Genomic DNA, 17,361 nt, shown 5'->3' with positions numbered 1-17,361 from the left:
AAAATCTGGTCTCAGCTCTGCTGTTAATTTTGTGAATATACAGAAATGTCTTTTTCAGGTAAGTTTGATCATTTACAAAAATGAGAAATGAATTAGTTTTTAGTATATCAGTCTTTACAAAGAATACTCATTTTCTGAATTGAAAACTATTCACACAGCAGGTTTACATTGGCTGTGCTTTTATTTTATATTTTGAAGATACCTAGGAAGAGAACGTACGTGTTGAAATGCCCATATTTGAAATGACAAAATACTATTGTATGCAGTGAAATGCCAAGATGATGAATTATGTGAAAAGTGAGTAAGCAGGAAAATAGTAAATGAGCTTGTTTCTATGAGTCCTTGTTTCTAGGAGTATAAGGAATAATACAAACCATATTTAAGTGCTTATGTATTCCAAGTAGTTACCAAATCCAGAAATAAGATTTAGGAGAAAGTGTTAACGTGTTCTAATGAAGGAAACATTGAATTAGAAATCACAACTGAAATCACTATCCCATCAGTGGCTATAATTAACTCTGTGATCTGTATGTGGTAAAGTTTGAAAGGTTGTTTCTCTGTGCCATTGCATGCATCTGCAGACCATTGCAGAAACTCAGGAGTGTCTGTGTGCTTTCAGAAGACCTAGAAATAATTCCACTATGCCTCCCATAACTGTTTATCTGAGTCATCTGGCAGTGGGACACTAAGTTATAGTATATCTTACAGACTCTAATATGGGAATTAAAAATAATCCCCCCCAGGGCTGGGGATTTAGCTCAGTGGTTCCACCACCTGCCTCGCAAGCACAAGGTCCCAAGTTCGATCCCCGGTACCAAAAAAAAAAAAAAATTCCCCCAATGTGAGTATATGGAAGTATATATTTGTCGAAAGTTTTAGAAGATTATGTCAATATTTAAAAATTTTTAAGACTTATACGAACAGTTTGCAAACAGTTCTGATAGGAATTTACCTAGTGGCTATTTTTGTACAAATTGAATATGGTAAGATTGGAAGGAGAATTAAGATTCTGTTATTTCTTACTTGGCAATTGTTTGATAGAACTGTTAACTAAGTAAGAGGCAGGTTTTTGCTCAGGAAAAATGATTTTCAGGGCTTCTTGATTTTGAGTTTTATTCATATGGACATCAAGAAAAAATCAACCAACCAGTATTTGAAAATACATATCCAGAGAATAAAAGAGGCCTGGCCTGAACATGAGAGAGGCTGAGGGGTGGAGAAGTATAGATTTTTTCCAATCTTGGCATAAATTGTGTGCAGAAGGAATCTGGGGGTGGGCTTATTCTCATCTGTGACACAAACTGATGTACATTGCTACTTTTAAAAAATGTGTTCCTCTCTTTTGGTTGATGAAAAGAATAATTGTATTATCTTCAGTGAAAGTTTGCTCATTCCCACAAAACTGAACTGTTAAAATGTTTTTATAAAGTGCACATTGTAGCTTTTTTTTTTTTTTTTTATGGTACCGGGGATCAAACTCGGGATCTCGTGCTTGTGAGGCAGGCGGCGGAACCACTGGGCCAAATCCCCGGCCCTAAAGTGCACATTGTGTAAATTTAGCTTAATATGAAAGAAGCCATAGAGTGTGATCAAAAGAATACCTGAAAAATAGATTATATTCCTAGCTCTGCTTCTTCAGCAACACATGTCCCCTCTTTGAGTTCATGTTTTTAGCTTGGCCTAGAGTGGTTCTCAGCCTAGATATATTTTTGGATGTTTGTAAGTTCTCTGTAAATATTTTTAATTTTAATTTTAAAAAGCATATTCTAAGTCTTTTAGAAGTCTGTCTAATAGTTTGTTTTTTTAAACAAATTTCTATCTATGTTCATACTTTTTTCTTCTATTATCTTTATCCAGTTTTAGGATTAGCACAATGTTGAGTTCCTAAAATGGGGGGAGAAATGTTCCTTTTTTTTTTCCTGCTTTAAATATTTGATATAATTTATCAGTTAAAATATATATGAGCCCGTTGTTGTCATATAGGTAGGTTTTCAAACCAGGAATATACTTTCTTTAATAGGAGCTATTCAAATTTTATATTTCTTCCAGAGTCAGTTTCATTAATTTGTCTTCCAAGGTACTTCTTAGAAGTTGTCAAAATTTATTTCAAAACAGATTTTTGAAATATGCTTTCTATATCCTTTTAAATTCTGTAAAATCTGTGGTAATGTCTCCTAGGTCTTGATATTTTAATTTTAAAAATGTATAATTGATATTGTGTAATAGGAAGTAAAGGTCTAGGGGGGCGGGGGAGGTGGGAGGGGGTAGAGGAAAGAGGAAAAAATATATGAGAAAGGGAAAACAATGGAAACGGGATCTTTGCAAGTGGGGAGGGGTAGAGGGGATGAGGGGAGGGCAGGGGAAGGGGGAAAAAAAATAACCAAGATACTTATGTAATGGTACAAGATCCCAATGATGTATGTAAATGTATTTTACACCTAAAATGTACCAATAAACTTAATGGTGGAAAAAAATAGAAGTCTGCTTGTTAAATAATGTATCTATGTTTATATATCTGTTTATGATTATGGATAGTATAGCTGACAATAGTTAAATCTAACGACATTACAGAGGCACAATTGCTATATAAATGTGTGATCATATAGTAAGCCTAACTAGTGTTAACTAAGTAATGTGTTAATACAATTTCTTCAGAAAAAAGCTGTAATCATTTGCAGTTTGTAGCAGGGTAGACATGAACAAAATAAAGCAAATTTTTGAAGGAGTCATTACAAGACTGATGTAGCAAGCAATGATTGAGTTAAAACAAAAGAATCTCCTTATGTTAATTTAATGCTGTTGATTTTTTTTGTAGCTGTTTCTTTTTTGGTTTTATAGTTGTGTAAGAGCTAGAAGGACTTTAGTTCTTGTTTTATATTTGCATGTATTTTAGTAACATAATAAAATAATTTAAACTAACATCAAGAGTTGGATTTTTCCCCCCAAGAGGTATTCATTCATACATTGTTTGATTTTTATACATAATGTAAACATTAAAAATTTTAGAGAGGTGTAGGACATTTCTTTAAAATTATTTACTCATGAATTTTTGAGGTTTTTAAAATATTGAAACTTGTTTTTATTTGAATGCTAACCTCTTTCCACAGATCATACAATATAGTCCTTTAAAATCAAACTGTCTTATGAAAATGAAATTTTTTATAACTTAACATAAATTTTTCTTCATTATTTAATGTTAATGACATTTTAAAAATTTATAAACACCCTTAAATGATCATAGGTTATTTCATTGACATGAGTTTGAAGAATTTGTCACTTCTCACTTATGACATAAAATACCTTTAATTCTTATACTCTTTATATAACCCATAGAGCAATTAACTATAATTATTTTATGTATTCTAGAATAAGAAATGGTTTTATTTTTCTCAGAATTGCTAACTGCAACTTAGTCCTTTAAACTTTAAATTAAATTGTATAGGTCTTTCTTTTCAATTTGAAAAATGAGAATTTAGATAACTTATTTTTCTGATTTTCTAAAGCTGTAACACCACTATGATAGCTGATCTTGAGATATTTTTAACACTTTGTTACTTTATACTTATGCGTATATATTTCTCATTTTGCACCCACAGAAGGCATTCTTCAAATAACTTAGAAAATGTATTGTTAATATTAGCAGTCATCACCAAAATAATGTTAGTTTGCAATGCTATTAAACATTTTACTATGTTTAGATTTTGCTTCATTTTCTTTACTTTCCTTAAGAGTTTTCAGTATACCAATATTAGTTTAATAAACATGATATCTTAAGCAGTATTGTAGCTAATTCTGTTTTTAATTTTTAAATCTATCAGGATTTTAAAGAAAATTCTGAAAAAGTTTTTGTTTTGTTTTGTTTTGTTTTGTTTTGCTTTGCTTTGCTTTCTGAAATAGTCTCACTGTGTAGTCCAAGCTGGCCTTGAACTCCTTCTGTAGTTTAGGCTGCTGGCTCTGAACTCATGATCCTCCTGCCTCAACCTCCTGAATGCTAAGATTATAGGCATGTGCCTATACTGGTTAAAAGTATTTTTTTAAGTAAAAAAGCATTACAAAGATTTTAATTTTTTATCTACAAAATTAATAATCTCTCTTGAGAGGATATTTTCTTAAATTGATATACTCTGACAGTCTCTTAATTTTTGCTTTAGTAGTTGATAATTTAATTGCTAAGAATATGGAAACTATATAAAGAAACCTGTGATTTTAGTTTTTACGTCCCCAGCAAACATGATTACTTTTAGAACCACCTGGGTTATACAAGAGTAGGGAGATTTTTGATTGCTATGGTAGTATCTTTAGCTGTGACCTACAGATTAACAATTTGAAAAATTAGTTATTTGATGTTTTAGCATAAGTTACTTTTCTCTCATTGCTGAGACAAAATACCTGACACCCAGTCTTAAAGAGAGGAAAGATTTCTTTAGCTCACAGTTCATAGAGGTTTCTGTCCATAATTGGCTGGCTCCCAGGCAGGGTGGAAGAGCAGCAACAGTTGATGGTGGGTAGATGGTAGCAAAGCAACAAGGAACCTCAACAGTGTCTTTCTGCCCCTTTTATCTTATCCAGACTACTTAGGGCGGTAGCACTCACACCTTTATTCCTGCTACCCTTGAGCCTACCTAGCTTTGCACCATGAGTCACACTCTAGATTTAGCCACCTCTAAAAAAGTTTCATCTAAGACTTCATGAGGCTTTTGGGGGACGTCTAACACCATAAAAATATAGTTTAGCTTTCTGGTTAAGAATTTCCTTTCCGTTATCAAGTTAGGCATTGGTAAATTAAGATTATAAATTACATACAATTAGTTCATTCTGTGTAATTTTTTATTGCTTTTAGACAAAAACCATTATTAAAAATCCTTGGAAACAAATTTGATTTTATATTTGCTTGCCAATTAATTCATATCTTTTAATGTTCAAGGTTTTATTTTTACTCTTTCTAATCTGACAAAGGATACTACATTAAAGATGATTTGGGGAATCTCTAAAATAGAAATCAGTCAGTTTTCTCAGGATTTAGCAGAAGTTACAGTGATGCCTTGGTTTACAAACTTAATTCTTTCCAGCTTGCAATTTGGTTGCAACCATCATGGAAAGAATTAAGTTCATGACCCGACGTACCATTGTATTAGGCTTTATTTAAAATTTTGCCATTAAGATTTTGATAGTTTAGTTAGAGAAATAACCATTAGAATCACTGAGGGTAAGAGAAATAAGAAAATGAATATGCTGTTTAAAATGAAGTAAAAGAAAACATGGAAAAGATTTTATCTCCAAAAAACACTATTTTAAAAAAAATTAGTACATGTTGACAGTACATAATGATTACACTCGATGTGGGGATTTGGTATATGTACATAACACCTTCTAATTCTTTATTTCACAAAGAAATCTTTTATTAGAGTCCACAGTCTGCTAAATGAAATCAGTAACAAGATATTTCACAAACTTTTACACAATTTAAGACTCATGAATTTAATTTCATAAAAAATTAGGTGCTTATTCATCCTAACCTAAAATTGCTGTTTCAGCTATGGTCTTAAATGTATTAATCTGTAAGCGACTTAGTTCCAACACTGAAGTCCCATCAGCTTTTTTATTTTTACATGTTTTACAACAAAAAGTTTGCGCTCTTAATGAAAAAGATCCACAGAATAATTCAGCATGTAAAAAATAATTTTACAAAAATCCAAGGAAACACTTTCAGATCCACTTTCATTCTTTTTTTCTCTTCATTCTGAACTTCTCCACACACATTTCTTACAGCCATAAAGTCACTTAATGTTGCCAGGTACCATTTTGCCCCTAAAATGTTGGCGTAAAAATAGGAGTTACCAATGATAAATCTAAAATATTTACATTGCATAACACATTATGCATTAGCCACTTAGTTAAACCACATTTAAAAAGAGAACAAGAACCCCCATCCTACATTGTTGGAATCAGGTGTTCACTGTCCCTATCTGGAAACTACACTGATTCAAAGGGCAGCAGAAGCAATAGGTAGAAGTCAGAGGACACTGAACACTGTGATCTGGAAGCACATCATGCTGTTACCTAGTATCAGGTAGCACAACATTTCTCCTAGGTGGTCTCAATTCTAGAATGGCAGGTCCAGCTGACATGAAATGAAGACAGACAACACATTTATTCTGTGGAGACATCCCATTTCTACTATGCACTTGCTGTGATTTTGAATGGATCTTTCCCAAAAACTTGTCACAACCCTCATCTTTTTAGGTTCCTTGATGCCTCAGTTTTGCACTCAACTGTTACTTCTTTCTTGTACTGTTAGATCCAAAGGAGACCTGGACAATAACTGATGGCTATAGATGCCCCACATGCAGCTTTTTCTGTAATATGGAAAATACTTTATGACTCCATGATTAAGATAAGTAGATAACAGCTGCTGTGTTTTCATCCTTTATAATACAGCCTATCCGTGGTGATCCTTCAGGGTTTAATCCAGTTATTTTTTTCATTTTCACAAGAATACAAGATTGTCCTTGGAAATAGCCAAAATTAGGATTTATTTCTGATTTATACTGTAGGGAACAAGGAAAGGGGATGTTATCAGAATCCCTGCAGTGAGTCCTGGTCTCCTGTCAGCCATGACAGCACATGGCAAATTAAAGAATAAAGACAGGAAATGAGACAGAGAAGAAGCTGGGTTCTGGGCCTGATGGATGCTGCTCTGGGCAGCAAAGACGAAAGCACCCCAGCTTTCCACTGTTTATTGGGTTCATAGGGAGTAACAGATGACTCAGAAGGTGGTGATAATCCTAAATTGACAAGAATCTTATAATCAGAGGAAGTATCAGATGGCTCAGAGGATGCCAGTAATCCTAGGACCATGAGGATCTTAGGCCCATGAGAAGCTTATGTTGATTAGGACTGTAAGATGAGCAAAGACATTCTTAAAACAGTGGGTGGGCTTTACTTCCTATTTCCACATATTAATGGAAAGGTCTAAAGTGGTAGGGGAAGCGGGAGCGGTAGGGGAAAGGAAAGAAGGGAAAGGAAAAAATATGAGAAAAGGGAAAAAATGGAAACAAAGTCTTTGTAAGTATGGAGGGGTGGAGGGGTTAAAGGGAGGGCAGGGGAGTGGGGAAAAAATAAGAACCAAGATACATCATGTAAAGGTACAAGTTCCCAATGATGAATGTAACTGTATTGTATGTCTGAAATGTACCAGTGAACTTAATGGGGGGGAAAAAAACAGCAGGTGGGTTGAGTTAGGCTGATAAGGAATCTGTCCCTCCCCAGGTGAAACCTTTCTCTTACCACTGGGTTCTCAAGGAACCAGGATGTCTTCAGCTGATGTAATCTTGCTCTTGAGTATCACAGCATCACGGGACCATTGAGGTCTCAGCTGTGACCAGAGGCAAAAATAGAGTTATGTTTGGCATGTCATAGCCGGCCTGTAGTCAAGAAGACTAGCCCTGCCCTTTCCAGTGCTGAGACCTACCCAGGAGAACATGCCTCTTGAAAAAGATCTCCATCCCTCTCCAGAAGAGAAGAGGAAGCACAGAAGAGAAAGTGCCTGGTGCAGAGCCCAAATTCCTACTTCATGGGCATGAAGTGCTCAGGATGCTATAAAATCACCACAGTCTTCAGCCATGCACAGACAGTAGTTCTGTGTGTTGGCTGCTCCACTGTCCTCTGCCATCCTATGGGAGGAAAAGCAAGGCTCACAGACGGATGCTCCTTCAGGAGGAAGCAGTGCTAACGGTACCGAGTCGAGATGAATGGGAAGCCATCCCAATAAACACATTTTGGATAAAAAAAGAAGAGGAAGAAGACTAGGCCTAATCATAACTTAATTGTGAAGTGATTTTTCCCCAAAATTATGTAGAATGGCTCCCAACATTATACCACTACATGCTTGCAGTAAGAAGATAGGAAACTGACTTAAAATATAAACTGGGCCCTTCTGTTCAAAAAGTACTCCTTCAGTATAGTCAGTGAGATTCTTATGTTCTCGTAAAGACTATGACTTTAGAAGTTTCTTAAGGTCTTTAATTTACCCTTCATAGATCAGACACACTAAATGTATATTCCAGTGCAGTCAGTCCTAGTCCTGAGTCCTGGACTAGGAATCTGACCACAGAATTTTAGAACCTCATCATTCACTCTGAAGCATAGCCCACATGAATGAGAAGAGTACAGCCAGGAACCTATAAAAAACTAGGTAGAAAAGCAAGATAAAACCCCACCTCTTGGCATTGCGCCCCGGGAACTCTGTCAGTTGTGCAAGAAGAGCTCCCACTGGGCTAGGTTATCATTGAAAGACTTCTCAATTTTCATCTTAGTGGGTATACAGGCGACAAGGTGCACCAAGGAGCAGCCCAGCTACATCAGGACACCTCGTCTTTACCTGGAGCACCTGAGGTGACTGTGGGCCATGACTGCTCATAATTCTCCCTTTCCCATCCCTCCCCTCACCCCTGCCATCTCTTGGTCTCTTTTGCAAAAGTTCTATTTCCCCATTTACTATTATCTGTCTCTTAATTTGCTCTTTTTTTATACCTTGAGTTTCTCAAATCAGAGAAACCATGCAATATTAAACTTCATGTCTCATTTATTTCACTTAGGTTTTTTTTTTTCCCCAATACCGTACCGGGGATCAAACTCAGGACCTTGTGCTTGCCAGACAGGTGCGGGGCCACTGAGCTGCATCCCCAGCCCTCACTTAACTTTCTGGTCTCACAGTGTGTCCATTTTTCTATAAATGAGTCAAGCTTATCTTCTCTGTGGCAGAATAGTACTCCATAGTATACATACACCACATTTTATTTATTTTGCTTTTTGTTTATACTTTTCTTTTGTTTTTGGTACTGGGGATCAAACTCAGGTCCTTGTGCTTGCACAGCAGGCAGTGAAACCACTGAGCTAAATCCCCGGCCCCTATACTTTACTTTTCTTGTATGAGAGAGACCATATGGTATTTAAACTTGTGTCTGATTTATTTCACTCAACATTATGTTTTCAAGGTCCATCCATCTTCCTTTCAAATTCATCTTTCTTTATAGAAGGACAGTATTCATTGTGTGTAAATACTACATTTTTTTATCCATTGTCTGCTGATGGACATACAGCCCCCCGCTTCCAAGATTTGGCTGTTAGAATTGGGCTGATATAAACATGAGTATGCATATATCACTGTAATATGATGTTTTTAACTCTTTCAGGAAGATGTCTATTTTAATCACTGTGTAACAAAACCCATTTTTCTTTTGAGATTAGAATAATACTTTGAAACTACTTTATATGCTATTCAACATTCCTGTGATCAAAATGTTGTGATTGCTATACCATAGAGCTAAAGAAAAAATGAGTAAGATACCATCCTTTCTCTAGCAAGTCTATGATTCCACAATGCAGTTGTAAAGTGTTGTTTTTCTCAGATGTATTCCTTGTTATGTAAGTTAAAAAGTTCATTAAATCACAATTAAGCACTTGCTTTAAAAAGTGTATGTTTCTATCTTGTCAGTAACTTAAAGAATTTTTTTTTGCTTCCTTTCATCTCATGTTTGTTCTTTTATGTATTGATCAACTCCTTTTGTTTTTATAACAAAGAAGCTTTTACTTTATCATGTTAGTTAACTTTTCTCTTGCTGAGACAAAATACCTGACACCCAAAGTTAGAAGGGAAGGGATTTATCTGGCTTACAGTTCGTAGAGGTTTCAGTCCATCATCAGCTGGCTCTGAGGCTAGGATAGCAAACAGGCATCGCAGAGGAGAAACAGCATGGTGCACACAGGCAGCAAAGGTAACAAGAGAGTTTAATAGTGTCTCTGCCCCTTTTATCTTACTCAGACTACTTAGGGTGGGCAGCACTCACATCCTTAATCCTACTGCCCTTGAGCCTAGCATTGCACCATGAATCAATCCCAGCTTCATACACTCTAGATCCAGCCTATGACCACATGAGGCTTTGAGAGAACTTCTAGACCCAGACCATAACATTCTGCCCCTGGCCCCTCAAATACTCAGGCAGATTCCTTTACACAAAATACATTTAGTCCATCTCTAAGAGTTGCTGAAGTCCTAACAGTTTCAGCATTGGTGAAAAGGCCAGTCTCCTAAGATTTAAGGCAAACTCTTAACTGCAAGCCCTTGTATAAATGAAAAGAAAGTTAAACACTTTCAGTTGTACAAGATAAATAATACCATTCCAAAAGGTTTGTACCTTTGTATAGGGAGATACAAAGGAATGGGACCAAGGCAAGTCCAAAATCCAGTAGGACAAACATTAAGTCCCACTGTTCCATTTCCAGCATCCAAGGCAGTCTGTGGCAAGTTGTGAACTCCTATTGATCAACGCTTGATCATCTCCTGTTTTCTAGATCTTGGAAAAGTTAGCTGAGTAAGGCAAAAAATTTGCTATGATCTGTCAGTCAAGAATAGATATAAACAAAAAAGAATAGATATAAACAAGTACAGTATAGTAGAATGTAATTTGGTAGATTAGGTAGATGCAAATGTGAATCAAAGTTGAGGGCACCAGAAAGTAGATGGCTGGATCTGCCTGGGGGATTCAGTTAGGCTTCAGAGAGGTGATACATGAGTCTAAACTTGAGCAATTAAGTATTGTGTTGAGAGTAAAAGGAAACGTATTCTACGCAACATAAAGGAGATGAGGCAAAAAATGTAAAAGAGTGATTGGAGTAGGCAGTAGGAATACAGTGAAAAATGAGGCTAGGAGGTGGGGGCTGAATCCTGAAGAACCTTGCATATCATATTTGGACTTATCCTGACAGAAATCATGGAAGGATTTGTTTTTGCAGGAGGAGTACACTACCAGATTTAAAATTTTTATTATCTTGAAGCAGTGGTGTGGGGTGAATTGATTAGAGCAGTGCTATACATTTAAGACTAAAGGCAAAATTGTAGTCCAACCAAGTAAGAGATGATGAGTTTAAATTAAAGCAGTAGGAAGGAGAATAGTAAAGGAAAGACTGAATATGAGTTAATAAAATTGAATTAGTAAGGCTTTTGATGTCTTACTGGATATAGTGAATACGGTGGTGGAATAAAATTGAAAACGATGACTAGATTTGAAGAGGAAATGTAACAAGTTTAATTTTGAACAATGAACTTGATGTATCTTAGGGATTTGCAATTACAGGTGTCCAGGAGACAGTTGCATATGTGCAGTTGCAGCTTACAAGGGAAATTTGAATTGTAATTAAGAAGTCTTTTAGTTATTCAACAAATATGTTAAACATCTTTATATGCCAAGCATGTATCCAGATATGAGGATAAACACAAAAACCTACTTTTTGATACTAAAAGAGATAAATCAATCATGGAGATGTAGCTGTACAAACTGAAATAAGTGTTGTAATTAAAAGTTTATAAGGTACCAGGAGAGAATTTTAGCAGAAGGATCAGATCTGGTCAGAGATGGAGGATCAGGGCATACTCTCATTTGAGCTGAAATTTGATGAAAAATAGGAATGGGGAAAAGAGGAAGTGTGGACAAGGAAAGCATCCTGGGCAGAGGAACATTAGCATCATACCAATAAAGTATTTAAAGGTTACCAGTCTGAGTTAAAGGAAGGTAAAAAAGAAACACTTAGCTGTAACTATATGAAGAGGCAGGTCTAAAACATAAAGATACAAGAAAGTTGAGAAAAGGAATGGGAAAACTATAAATTTAAAACAAAGCTGGTATAGCTGTATTAATATCAAAGAGACATTTAAGCAGAGTATTACTAGAAAAGCAAAATTCGTAATGGTAAATAATATGTTTCAAAATTAATAATATAGTTTCAAAATAATATAAATCATGGAAAATTTAGTAAATCTAAATTCATAGTGTGAGATCGTCACACATCTCTGATGGAGCCAGCAGACAAACTATATGTAAAGATGTAAAAATTGAGTTTATTACAAGGACACAAAGTTTAACAGCAAGAGAAAAAAATCAATATAGTTCACTACATTAACCAAATAATCATAATAAATGTAGGAAAAGCATTTGATAAAATCAACATCATTTATGATTTTAAAAATCTTAGCAAACTGGAAATAGGAACTTCCTTAATCTATTAAAAGGTACCTACAAAACAAAACAATACTTAATAACAAAAACCCTAATTCATGAAATGTTGGAGCCTTTCCCTTTGAGTTTAGCGAAAAGACAAGTATGCTTGCTATCATAACCTCTATTTAATTCTGCTTTGTATTGAAGTTTCTAGCTAGTGTAGTAAGGCAAGAAAAAAAATAAGGTGGATTACAATAGAAAAAATTAACAGTCACTACTCACATATGATATGTTTGGGTATATTTTTTAAATCTAGAATAGTTACAGATAAGTTGGTATAGATTAGGAAGATCTCTGGATATAGGGCCAGTATTTCTAAGAATCAACTCATTTAAAGTCACACATGTATGTATATATATATGTGTGTGTGTGTGTGTGTGTAGATTAGTATATATGTGTGTGTGTTGTGAAATCTAAGAATGCATAAAATTTCTTTACAGAAAACTATAAAGCATTATTGAGACATTTTAAAACTGAAATAATTGGAGGGGTACAGTGTGTTCATAGATAGGAAGAAATGTATAAAAACTAGTAGTACAGTTCTATTCAAATTCCCAGTATGTGTGTATGCATGTGACTTAATAATCGGATTGTAAAAATTTACAAGCAATACAGAGGGCCAAGAATAAATGCAAACAGCTTGCCCTGTTGATTATCAAGACCTATATAAAACTATTATGGTAGTGTATCATTAGCTCATGTTAGAAAGATAGACTAGTAGAAGAGTATAGAGCTTGAAATTGGATTTAAAAATATAAACTTGCTTAATGACAACAGTGCTAAATGAAGATATAAAAAATCATAAAGTAAAAGTGCAAGACAAAACAAAGCTAAGAGAAAATAGAGATGGTCATATTTATCTTGGTATTGAAAAAGATTTCAAAAATTATCTTTCATAATAAAACTAAAAGGGGAGTTTGAGAAATTTTACCATTTTGATTGTAGAAATTTTTATTCATTAAAAAACTTCATTAAGAGCTGGGCGTGGTGGCACGTGCCTGTAATCCCAGCACTTGGGAGGCTGAGGCAGGAGGATCACCATGAGTTCCAGGCCACCCTGAGCTACCAAGAAAGACCTTGCCTCAAAACAAAAAACAAAACAAAACAAAACCTTCATTAAGAGTGAACTAGCCAAAACGTCTCCACCAAGCTACTAAATGTATTGCATATCTGTGCTTCCTAAAAGGAAGTGTGCAGCTCGTAGAGGGGTGCAACATATACCTGTCTTGAAAAATAAACTGTTGAAATAAAAAAGTTAACTAGCAAGTGACAGAAAAGTTATTTGCATCATATATAATGTTCAAATGACTCATATTCTGTGTTGCTACAGATCAGCTTGTACACAAAAAATGGCAAATAGTGCACAGGAGCACCAAATGGGTGTTTCTCAAGAGCAAAGTTCAAAAGATCAATAAACATGAAAAAGTGCTTAAATTCATTAATAATATTTCAAACTACAGTAAATTGCCATGATGTACCCCCAAGAATAATTAGAATTTTTAAACTGACAGTATCAAATACTGTAAGACTGTGGAGTATCAGCCTCTTTCCTGAAGAGTACACATTGTTATAGACAGCTTTGGAGCGTTTGGCATCATCTCCTAAAGCTGAAGCTATGCATATCCTTAACCTGGCTCTTCTCTAACAGCGTATTTGAAATAGAAAAGTACATGAATCTTTGTTATAGGTTATAGTGCTATTCATAATAACCTTAAACAGAAAACAACTCAAAGCAATGTAGAAATGAACAAATATGGTGTAATCATAAGGTGGGATATGACACAGCAATGAAAATGAACAAACTACATCTGCACAAAGCACTATGGATGAATGTTACAAGTACAATGCTGAATGAAAGAGGGAAGCCACAAAAAATACCATGTATTGGGCCGGGGATGTAGCTCAGTGGTTCCGGCGCCTGCCTCACAAGCGCAAGTTCCCGAGTTCGATCTCCTGTACCAAAAAAAAAATACCATGTATTATTCCATTTACTTCAAATAGTAACCGAAAACAAAACTGCAGTGTTTAGAGTTCCCTAATTAAATATTAAATAGTAAACTATAAAGAAAAACAAAGACTTGCTTATTATAAAAGAATAAAGACTATCTTTGGGGAAGAAATAAGAATAACTGTGAAAGGGGGGGGGGACCAAAGTGCAACAGTTCTGCAGTCCAGGCAGTATTTTATTTCTCTTATGAGGTTACATGACTATTAAATTTATTAGTTGTACAGTTTTTTTCTGTATGTTTCATATCACACAATTTAAAAATTGCATAATTTGAAAATGTGGAGAGAAGTAGAACAAAGACAAATTTCACAGAAATATTTATTTTAAAAAGTGTGTTAAGTGACACTTTGGTGCAATTAGATCATCCAGAATTTCTGTGGTAGTCACTGAAGCTCAGTAAATAGTAAATGATTTCCTTCAGGAACCATTATTTGCCAGCAGGTAAGCACAGGCAGTTCTCATTTTCACAGTGGTGTGGGTCTATAAACATGACTGTGCAAGTTAAGAAAATGAAAAACTTTTAATTCATTAATGATAAAAGTGATGATTGTTCAGTGTTCTTTAAAAATTTTTGTTGAAACATTGCTTTTTTAACTTTATTTTTATTAGTATGTCTATTATACATATTGATCACATTCATCATAGAGAATTTGTTCCTGTACATAATTATATCTTAATCCTTTTTTCCCATTCCCCTTCCCTCCATTCAACCCTTCTTTCCCTCCCCATTTACAATAGCTTTGTTTGTAAAAAATGCTCTTGTTGGTTAAAATGTATAAGGACCTTTTTTTAACTTATACTTTTTTATTTTATTAGTAGATGTTTGCAGTTCATGGAGTTTACAGTCATTTTGGAGTGTGGTTACATACGCATACCACTGCTTGTTTCTTTTTTTAATCCCCCTCCCTCTCCCTGCCTCCTCCTCTAGTTCCCCTATCCCATTTTTCATTCTTGTTAAAATTATTAATATTAGCTCATGTTATAGTATATATTTACATTAATTGAGATTGTTAGATTCCTCTACATGGCATACCTTTATTCTACTTATTTCCCCTTCCTCTTCTCCTCAGCCCTCACGCTTTTCCCCCTGGACTACTTCCCTAGTGCAAGAGATCCACTTGCTTGTCCCTTTCTATCCATCCTTTATTATTCTCTTTGTTGTACTTTGCCTCATGCAAATAAGAAATACCATACAGTATTTAAGCTTATGTGTCTGGTTCATTTCACTCAACATTGTAATTTTGCAGGTACATCCACTTTTCCTACAAATGTCTCAAATCTGTCATTCTTTATAGCAAAGTAGTATTCCATTATATATAGATACCACATTTTCTTTATCTGGTCATCTGTTGGTGGGTATACAGTCTGTTTCCAGGATTTAGCTATTACGAATTGTGCTGCTATAAACACTGGTATGTATATGTCTTAAGCTCTTTGGGGAAGATACCTAAGGAGGATAGCTGAGTCATATGCAGTTTCTAATTTTAGTTCTTTGCCACATCTCCATACTAATTTCTTTTTTTTTTTCTTTTTTTTTTGGTACCAGGGGTCGAACTCGGGTCCTTGCACTTGTGCAGCAGGCAGCAAAACCACTGAGCTACCTCCCCAGCCCCCTCCATACTAATTTCCATGATGATTGTGCTAGTTTACTTTCTCAGCATCAATGCAGGAGGGTTCCTTTTTCACCGTAGCCTCACCAGCATTTGTTATTGTTTGATTTCTTAGTGACTGCCATTCTTTCTGGAGTAAGATGGAATTTTAGCATTGTTTTAATTTACATTTTTCTAATGGCTAGAAATGTTGAGCATTTCAGTTTTTGTTGACCATTTGTATTTCTTCCTCTATGAAGTGTCTGTTCATTTCTCTTGCCCATTTCTTGACTGACTGGGTCTTTAATTTTAGGTGGTTTAATAATTTTTTTGAGTTCTTTGTATATTCTAGATATTAGTCCTCTGTCTGAGGAGTAGCTAGCAAAAATTTAAAGACCTTTTAAAAATTGATTTAGTATAGTGCGATAAAAACATTAGGAACATTAAGAATTAGTGTTTTATTTCTTTTTTTAAAAACTCACCAAGAGCACTTCGAGCAGTATTTTCCTCTTGTTGTATAACTTACAATAGCCCATCTAGCAGATTCCTCATTTGTGACTGTACGTTTGCCTTCATTAAGTTCCTCTGGCTGTATATATGTAGAGTCTTTAAAACAGTGGCAGTAGCAGTCTATTTCTTCTATTAGTCATCTATTTCTATTAATCCACTTATGTTGGATTTAAGTTTCTAGGGTTACCATTTTTTTGTTTTTTGCTACTCTTATCTCTTTTATCTTTGTTGAACAATTCCCTCTTTCGGCTACCCATTTTGTAAAATTTCGTGTTGGTTTAGCACTGAGAGGAAAGAAGATAGGATACCTATGGACTTTGCTGTCTGTCTGTTTGTGGTTTATTTGAATAACAAATGGAGTGTGACCAAATCAACAACTGACTTTGAAAGATCATGATGTACATCTCACATTAACAGTGATTTGTAGGGCCAGGGATTTAGCTCACTGACACCACACCTGCCTCACAAGTGCAAGGTCCTGAGTTTGATCCCTGGTACTGGGGGTGGGGGGGGATGACAGACAAAAACAATGATTTGTGGGCTCAACTGCTAGCAATGAAATTTGTCTTTGCTATTATTCAGTTAATACACTTTGGTAATTGAAATTTAAACATGTGGTTGAGAGACTGATGTTTAAACTCTGGTTGCTGAAATTTGTATACATGGGAAGCAACAAAGTGAGGATAGTCCATAATTCAAAGAAAGTTGAACTTTTTAATCAACTATAGATTTAATAGATTTGATGAAATTACAGGTGCTGGACTACTTCAATCTTTGAATTGTTGAACACTTTATATATTTTATGTAGAAATGTAAACTTAATACTATCTTAGTTTCTTTAATCCCTTTATATACTGTACTTCCTTAGAGAGGACTTCTCATATCAATACCAGTTCTCTAGAACTAAATTCCTATAAGTAGTAAACAAAAACAAATGGATTTAGGAAAATAGTAATGATGGTAATTATAAATTTACAGTGTAGCTACTGACATTAAAATAAAGTTTAAAAATGTTTTATGTAATATTGATGTTTTTATAATTGAGAATGAAACACCCTTAACAAATCAGTTTTGACTGTTTCAGTCAGATAACTCCATTTTCATTATCTTTATGCAAACATATAACTTTATTGTTAAATATAATTAGAACCTGACTCTGCTGGTTGGCATTAAATGGTAATTTATTATTTTATTTCCC

At 34.8% G+C, this 17,361-nt stretch overlaps 1 protein-coding gene and 1 pseudogene across 11 annotated transcripts in view; both read left to right on the top strand.

The window, feature by feature from the left end:
- The window catches only part of Wasf1 (WASP family member 1), a 103,573-nt gene that overhangs the window by 67,324 nt on the left and 18,888 nt on the right, over positions 1-17,361 (top strand). The window lies entirely within an intron of this gene.
- LOC147828710 (small ribosomal subunit protein eS27-like pseudogene) lies at positions 2,368-17,359 on the top strand (annotated as a pseudogene). Its single transcript, XR_015450318.1, has one exon. The product of XR_015450318.1 is annotated as a small ribosomal subunit protein eS27-like pseudogene (transcript).

Source organism: Heterocephalus glaber, unplaced genomic scaffold, assembly GCF_053883595.1.
Source record: "Heterocephalus glaber isolate CG9 unplaced genomic scaffold, H.glaber_assembly_v1.0 deba00000942, whole genome shotgun sequence".
Lineage (NCBI taxonomy): Eukaryota > Metazoa > Chordata > Mammalia > Rodentia > Bathyergidae > Heterocephalus > Heterocephalus glaber.
Note: the sequence above shows the minus strand (reverse complement) of the source record. Positions and strands in the feature narration are given on the sequence as shown.